Here is an 8,271-nt window from a genome sequence, read left to right as displayed (position 1 = left end):
ATTTCATTGTATAAACAATGAATTGTAATTTTGCTCTGCAACGTTTGAACAATGTATAGGGCATTAAAGAAGTGCAGTTGTTTACGAGATAGATAAATAAATGAAACACTTCACGAGCTATGAACGACACGTGTCGTCAGTACAGCTGCACCGACAGAGCGGAAATCCTCTAATCAGCTGTAGTTATCACGTGACTCCAGTTTTCCAGGCATTTCGCCCAAGTCTTGTTATCACTTTAGCTTCATTTCCATTTTTGAACTCTCACCAAATCACCCTTCAAGCTCGGTTAGACAATCCCAAAGAAGACATAGTAGTTTCCTGTTTTTGAAGTATAAATTTATTCAGGTATGACTATCATACGTTCTTGCAACTAAAATTGTAAACAGAAACTGCGCGTGTTAAGAGTTTCTGTAAGGAACTACATCCTGGGTCTAACAGCAACGAACAATATAAAATATTCATAAGTCGGCTGGTATTTGTTTGAAACTTTAATTAAAATAAAGAACATAATTTTATTTTACTTAAAAGTGTTAACACCTATACCAGCCATTTAATAAATACATTTTTACTTCAAGTGGGAGGGGGGAAGCGACTCGTAATCTGAGGGTCGCGGGTTCGCATCCCCGTCGCGCCAAACATGCTCGCCCTTTCAGCCGTGGGGCGTTATAATGTAACGGTCAATCCCACTATTCGTTGGTAAAGAGTAGCCCAAGAGTTGGCGGTGGGTGGTGATGACTAGCTGCCTTCCCTCTAGTCTTACACTGCTAAATTAGGGACGGCTAGCGCAGATAGTCCTCGAGTAGCTTTGTGAGAAATTCGAAAAACAAATGAACAAACTTCAAGTGGGTTTCTAGTCATCACGAGCAACAGAAAGTATTATAGGAGGTTATATAATGTACATACCTAGGTATACACTGAAATAATAATCTATATTTCAAAGAAATTGGTTACCGTTGTCTAGTTTACACCATCTTTATCTCCCAGGTTCGTTAGTTATTCCATCTGTAGAAGTGGTGTTACATTTATTTCACCTCTTGACAAACAATGTACAAACGCACACTTTGTATCTCAACGTGTAGAAGTGGTGTTACATTTATTTCACTTCTTGACAAACAATGTACAAACGTACACTTTGTATCTCAGAACGTGTAAAAGTGGTGTTACATTTATTTCACTTCTTGACAAACAATGTACAAACGCACACTTTGTATTTCAGAACGTGTAGAAGTGGTGTTACATTTATTTCACCTCTTGACAAACAGTGTACAAACGCACACTTTTTATCTCAGAACGTGTAGAAGCGGTGTTACATTTATTTCACCTCTTGACAAATAGTGTACAAACGCACACTTTGTATCTCAGAACGTCTGGTATGGGTATAAACACTTTTATTGATAAGGAGAGAACAACGTTTCGACCTTCCTTGGTCATCTTCAGGTTAAGATATTTCACTTGTTTGTGTTTCATGACAATTTTCGTCCACTTACACACGACTGTATAATTTTCTAATTACATATTTACTATCATATATGTTTCTGAAGTCTCTTATCTTTTTGCGTTTATGGATTACATGTTAGTATACAGATAGGTAGATAAACATGATGGTAGAAAAACACGTAGGTTCAAAATATGAAGATAAAAATAAAAAACTTTAATCCGATTCTCACCAAAAGATCTGATTATAAGGATTCTTATTTTAATCTATGTATATACATATGTATGAATACACACTGTTTCCGCTTAAAGGTACTGTATGGGCCCTTTTATCGTTCATATGATGAGATGCTTTCTTCCGAAGAGAGCATATCGAAAACATTTAATATCGATTTTTGTGTTTTCTACTCTACATATGGTAGCACAATGTGCCTGAAAAAATATTATATTTATGATAATATCTGATTGCTTAATGACGTTCCAAAGAACCTCCCTCATTTCATCTTTTTTATTAATGTGTTTTAAATTATTCGAGATGTTTTAAAGATCACTGTCGTGACTATTAAGTGAAGCTAAGAACTGCATTGCCATCTGTCGATATAAATCGTTACTTTAAATAATAAATTTTGGACACGTTGATAACAAGACCGTGTTTACTTTTCTTCAGTGTAACTGCAACGCTAACTTCCATTGTTAATTATTAGTTGGAATATATTTGTTTTCAAGATTAGCTTCCTGCTCTATAAAGTGCCTTTCAAACGTTTTCACATATACCAACAATGTCACATTTTGATGAAAAAATTACAAATAATGTAAACAATTGTTTTAATAAACATGTTTTTATACAAAATTTTAACGATAAAACTTAACACTGTTATGTGTGAAGAAGGGTGAATGTCAACAACCCTGCAAAGAAAATATATAAATTAATATTTGTCCCTAAGTCTGTAACTGTCAGAATCATCTTTAGCAGCAGTCACTGCTGTAAGTATTTTAGGATAGGTCTCTACTAGCTTTGCACAATGGAATGGCATAAGTTTTGTCCATTCTTCTTGTCGAAATTGCTCCAATTCTAACAAGGTCGTTGGGAATTGTTGATGGACTGCAATTTTCAAGTCTCGCCATTAATTTCCCAATAGATTCAAGTCAGGATTTTGATTGGACCACTTCAAGACGTTCACTTTCTTCAAGTCAGGATACTGATTGGACCACTTCAAGACGTTCACTTTCTTCAAGTCAGGATTTTGATTGGACCACTTCAAGACGTTCACTTTCTTCAAGTCAGGATACTGATTGGACCACTTCAAGACGTTCACTTTCTTCAAGTCAGGATACTGATTGGACCACTTCAAGACGTTCACTTTCTTCAAGTCAGGATTTTGATTGGACCACTTCAAGACGTTCACTTTCTTCAAGTCAGGATACTGATTGGACCACTTCAAGACGTTCACTTTCTTCAAGTCAGGATTTTGATTGGACCACTTCAAGACGCTCACTTTCTTCAAGTCAGGATTTTGATTGGACCACTTCAAGACGTTCACTTTCTTCTTTTAAAATCATTCCAAAGTAGATTTGGCCTTGTACTCCGATTCATTGTCCTGCGACCGAGGTTTATGTTCTATGCCACTCAAGCAGGTTATTCTCCATAGTTCGCCTGTACTTTAAATCATCCATCTTCCTCTAAATCCAGACATTTCACTAACATGATGCTGCTATCACCATGCTTGACAGTTTGGATGGCGGTAACTGGATGATCTGCTGAGCTGAAATTACACGAGATGTAACGCTTTGAGTTTAGACCAAAAAAGCTCAATTTGTGTCTTGTCTGACCACAAAACCTTCTGTCTCGTATCTGCAGCACCATCTACATGTTCTATTACAAACTGCATAAAATATTTAAGATGATTCTTTATAGTAATAGCTTGTTTGTTTGTTTTGAATTTCGCGCAAAGCTACTCGAGGGCTATCTGCGCTAGCCGTCCCTAATTTAGCAGTGTAAGACTAGAGGGAAGGCAGCTAGTCATCACCACCCACCGCCAACTCTTGAGCTACTCTTTTAACAACGAATAGTGCGATTGACTGCACATTATAACGCCCCAACGGCTGAAAGGGCGAGCATGTTTGGCGCCACGGGAATGCGAACCCGCGACCCTCAGATTACGAGTCGAACGCTTTAACCCACCTGGCCATGCCGGACCAGTTTTGTAATAGCTTCTTTCTTGTCACTGGCCCATACGAACCAGCTTTGTGTATGGACCAAAATATAATTGATGTATGAACACTTGACTTCCATCTCAGACATGGAACCTCCCATATTTTCAAAGTTATTGTAGCTTATTAGTGACGTTCATAACCAGTTTTCTGTTTGCTCGGCTACCTGTTAAAACAAATTGTTTTATGGAACTGAAAGTTTTCAACTTAATACCCCACCTCTAATATACGCTATTGATCAGAGAGCAGTATCTGCCGACAGGTGGCCTCTAGACAGTGCAACGCTTCACTGACGGCTCAGACTTTAGTAACGTTTCACTGAATATGAGAGCTACTTCTCATGGCACGTAAGTGAAAAAATTATGTATTGCCTGAACTCTGTGATACTCGCTCCACATACCTCACGTACAATGCTCCGGTCCTTATTAGATAACAGCTAAACAGTTTTCAAGCTGAGATTGCTCATCATCGTAAAACAAAATTAAGGGGTAAAACTGTCTCCAACACTAGTTCCATTTCTTTCAGGGTAAAACATGAAACCATAAAACAGTTGGAAACTGACATCCTTCAAAACCTTTATGTTGCGTCTAATCACTGTTCATTGTACATCGTTATCAGAAGCCAATACGGAGCCATAGTTTTTATTGTGAAAAGGTCACAGCTATTGTTGATCGGTAATAGAGTAATCATGGTGTTATTTATCGTCATTAGAACGTGTAATTATTTGAAAGTGCAGGAAATAAATTATACGTCAAAAGGAATGACAATAATAGTATATAAAAGTTAGTATCGTCACTGACCAGCTGATACCAAATTTTAATCTAAAATTAGATAATTAATTCTTTATATTATAAGTTAATTCATCTCAGACACTGGTCACTGTCTGATACATGCTGCAACTAATTTGAAAATCTTGACTGGTTTATTTTGAATTTCGCGCAAAACTATTCCACTGTTTTTCGTACAACAAAGCCACATCGGGCTATCTTCGGAACCGACGAAGGGGAATCGAACCCCTGATTTTAGTGTTGTAAATGCGTAGACATACCGCTGTATTAGTGGGGGACGAAACTATTTGAAGGTTATCTATGTTCGAAATTCATAATTTAGCAGCGATAGGCTAGAGGGAAGGTTGCTAGTCAGCACCACCCACCGCCAACACTTGGGCCACTCTTTTACCGACAAGATGAAATAATAATCAGTAATGACGAGAAAAACCCACTTGAAGAGAAAAATATATATGTAAAAATGGCTGATTTGGGTCGAGAAAAATTTTTATGCAGAGGAGTGAACAACGTTTCAACCTTCTTCGATCACCGTCAGGTTCACAAAGATGTTTTGTTTTTGGAATTTCGCACAAAGTTACTCGAAGGCTATCTGTGCTAGCCGTCCCTAATTTAGCAGTGTAAGACTAGAGGGAAGGCAGCTAGTCATCACCACCCACCGCCAACTCTTGGGCTACTCTTTTACCAACGAATAGTGGGATTGACCGTCACACTATACGCCCCCACGGCTGGGAGGGCGCGCACGTTTAGGGCGACTCGGGCGCGAAACCGCGACCCTCGGATTACGAGTCGCATGCCTTACGCGCTTGGCCATGCCAGGCCGGTTCTAAAGAATGAAAGAGGTAACTGACCGATAGCTAATCACATTGAAGGGGATTGTGTAACTCGGTGTAGGAATGTAGAGCGCGTGCTTGGGTGTTTGATTATATTTATTAATATAGGTATAAAGGTGTTCCTTTGTATTGGTTTATTTTGGGCTTGAGTTGTTGTATAAGTAAGGCTTCTTTAATTTTGCGTTTGTTTATGTTTGTTTCTTTATTTAGTATTTCAGTGTTTTCTATGGTTATGTTGTGTTTATTTGACTTGCAGTGTTCGAAAACGTGTGAAGGTGACTTTTTGTGTTCTTTGAATCTGGTTTCCAGTTTTCTACTTGAATATAGAAGTCGTGGCAGTTATCACATTGTATTTTATTTGGGTTTGTGTGTATTGGTTTAAATTTGTCTGATAGGATGCTCTTCAATTTTTGGATGTATTCATTCATGTTCGTTATGACTATAGTGTTTCCTTTATCTGCTTTTAGAATATTTATGTTTTTGTCTTGTTTTAGGTTTTTAATGGAATTAATGTCTCTTTTTGTAAGATTGTTTTTTATCTTTCTGTTTTATCAAATTATGTTGACCATATACTGCTACACACCATATATTCCCCACATCAGCAGAAAAATAACCAACATTCGGTAAAAACTAGTAACAAAATATGACATTCCAGTTAATACCAAATTTATTCAAAAACCAGGCACAAAACTAAGGTCTACACTATGTAAAAACTACACTGACAAACACCACACCAACAATATTTATAAAATACAATGTGATAACTGCCACGACTTCTATATTCAAGTAGAAAAATGGAAACCAGATTCAAAGAACATAAAAAGTCACCTTCACACGTTTCGAACACTGCGAATCAAATAAACACAACATAACCATAGAAAACACTCAAATACTAAATAAAGAAACAAACATAAACAAACGCAAAATTAAAGAAGCCTTACTTATACAACAACTCAAGCCCAAAATAAACCAATACAAAGGAACACCTTTATATCTATATTAATAAATATAATCAAACATCTAAGCACGCCCTCTACATTCCTACACTCAGTTACACAACCCCCTTCAAACATGTGGTCACCTATCGGTCAGTTACCTCTTTCTTTCTTTGTGAAACTGACGATGACCGAAGAAGTTCGAAACGTTGTTCGCTCCTCTGCATAAAAATTTTTCTCAACCCAAACCAACCGTTTTACATATATATTTTACCTGCGAATAGTGGGAGTGATCGAAACATTATAATGCTCCCACGGCTGAAAAGGGCGATCATATTTGGTGAAGGGATTCAGATCCATGACCTGCATATTGTGCCCTAACCACTGGGTCTGATAGTCTGGAAAATGCAAGAACGTGTAATTTAACAGGAGGTCTCTCTCTGAAAAGAGGCCCGGCATGGCCAGGTGGTTAAGGCGTTCGACTCGTAATCCGAGGGACGCGGGTTCGAATCCCCGTTACACCAAACATGCTTGCCCTTTCAGCCGTCGGGGCGTTATAATGTTACGGTCAATCCCACTATTCGTTGGTAAAAGAGTAGCCCAAGAGGTGGCGGTGGGTGGTGATGACTAGCTGCCTTCCCTCTAGTCTTACACTGATAAATTAGGGACGGCTAGCACAGATAGCCCTCGAGTAGCTTTGTGCGAAATTCAAACCAAACCAAACTGAAACAGAGGTTTCTCGGTAGCAGAAATCAGGTATGAAATACCCATGATTTAACACCATATTTGGTGTAGCATGCAGCGACATCTAATGATTAAAACCTACAGTTTCCAAATCGGACAAAGACTGACAGAGTTACGAGGGTCCACAGCGTCATCAGTAGCCCCACATTTACTGACAGCACTTCTAGCTACGTTACCTTCAAACTATCAAGGTCCACTGGCCGTGACTGGAACTTTACTGCACCTCGGTATGTCATCATTCACTATTAATCCCTAGATTACCTACACATGCAATATTGGAAACTGTGCAGTCTCCCCAGTCCTTGTTGAGCTGAAACCATAAATCAAGTTCAAAGTTGTTGCGGAGGTACTCGACAAAATAGATTCGCACATAACAAGGACAGTAATGATGGTAGTAATAACCTTCCGCGAGAAAAAGAAGATACACCATCTTACACTTATAATGAGAAAAGGTCGCATAATGGGATTTGAGAATCAAAGATAAGAATAATCGTTGTTCGTGTGTTTAACCATTGAAATGCTTTAACCATCATATGAAAAGCATGTTTGGGTTACAGCATATTCCAGACTTTCCAAAGGAACCCCCTCAACCCTCAAGAAAATGTTATTAAAATATTTGTTTCTTGTCATGCCATCTATAATCGCCTCTTTGTTTCTGCGTAAGATAAAGAGATCTTGTGTTAAAATAATCATTTAATGAAAACTGTCTCCTGTTCAATATCAGTTTGTTGCCTTGGCGATTTGCTCGTACAAAACAACGCATCACTTTATTAAGAAATGAGTTTCTTCCAACGACTCTTGAAATTGAGATTTAACATTTCTTTATTAAACGAGAGTAAACAACTAAACGTATTATTATAAGCTTTAGAGTAAACAATTAAATAGATCGTTAGAAAGTTTCTTGAAAGACCTTTGGTACAAATGATTAGGACTATAATTTTAAATGGAAGAATTTTTTTTTCAACCGTGGGCAAGTTTTTTTTTTTTTAATTTAGCTTTATCCCAACCCAAATAACTATTTTGTGATTTAGTGTGTAACTTAAGCATTAAATGCACGGAATATATGTTTAATTCTTTATTCCTTCTTTTACACAAAATATACAGGTATAGACATATTAAGTAAAAGACAACTGAAACAAAAATCTATATAGTTTATTTACAAAATAACAGATGGCGCAACCATAATATTCACTCCATGATATATAATGCACAGTTAAGGCTTGGTTGTTTTATGTTTGTTTTTTTTAGTTTCGTTGAAAGCTACACGAGAACTATCTGCGCTAACCATCCTTAATTTTGCAGTGTAAGACTAGAGGAAAAGCAGCTAGT

Source organism: Tachypleus tridentatus, unplaced genomic scaffold, assembly GCF_004210375.1.
Source record: "Tachypleus tridentatus isolate NWPU-2018 unplaced genomic scaffold, ASM421037v1 Hic_cluster_2, whole genome shotgun sequence".
Lineage (NCBI taxonomy): Eukaryota > Metazoa > Arthropoda > Merostomata > Xiphosura > Limulidae > Tachypleus > Tachypleus tridentatus.
This window is presented reverse-complemented; position numbering follows the sequence as displayed.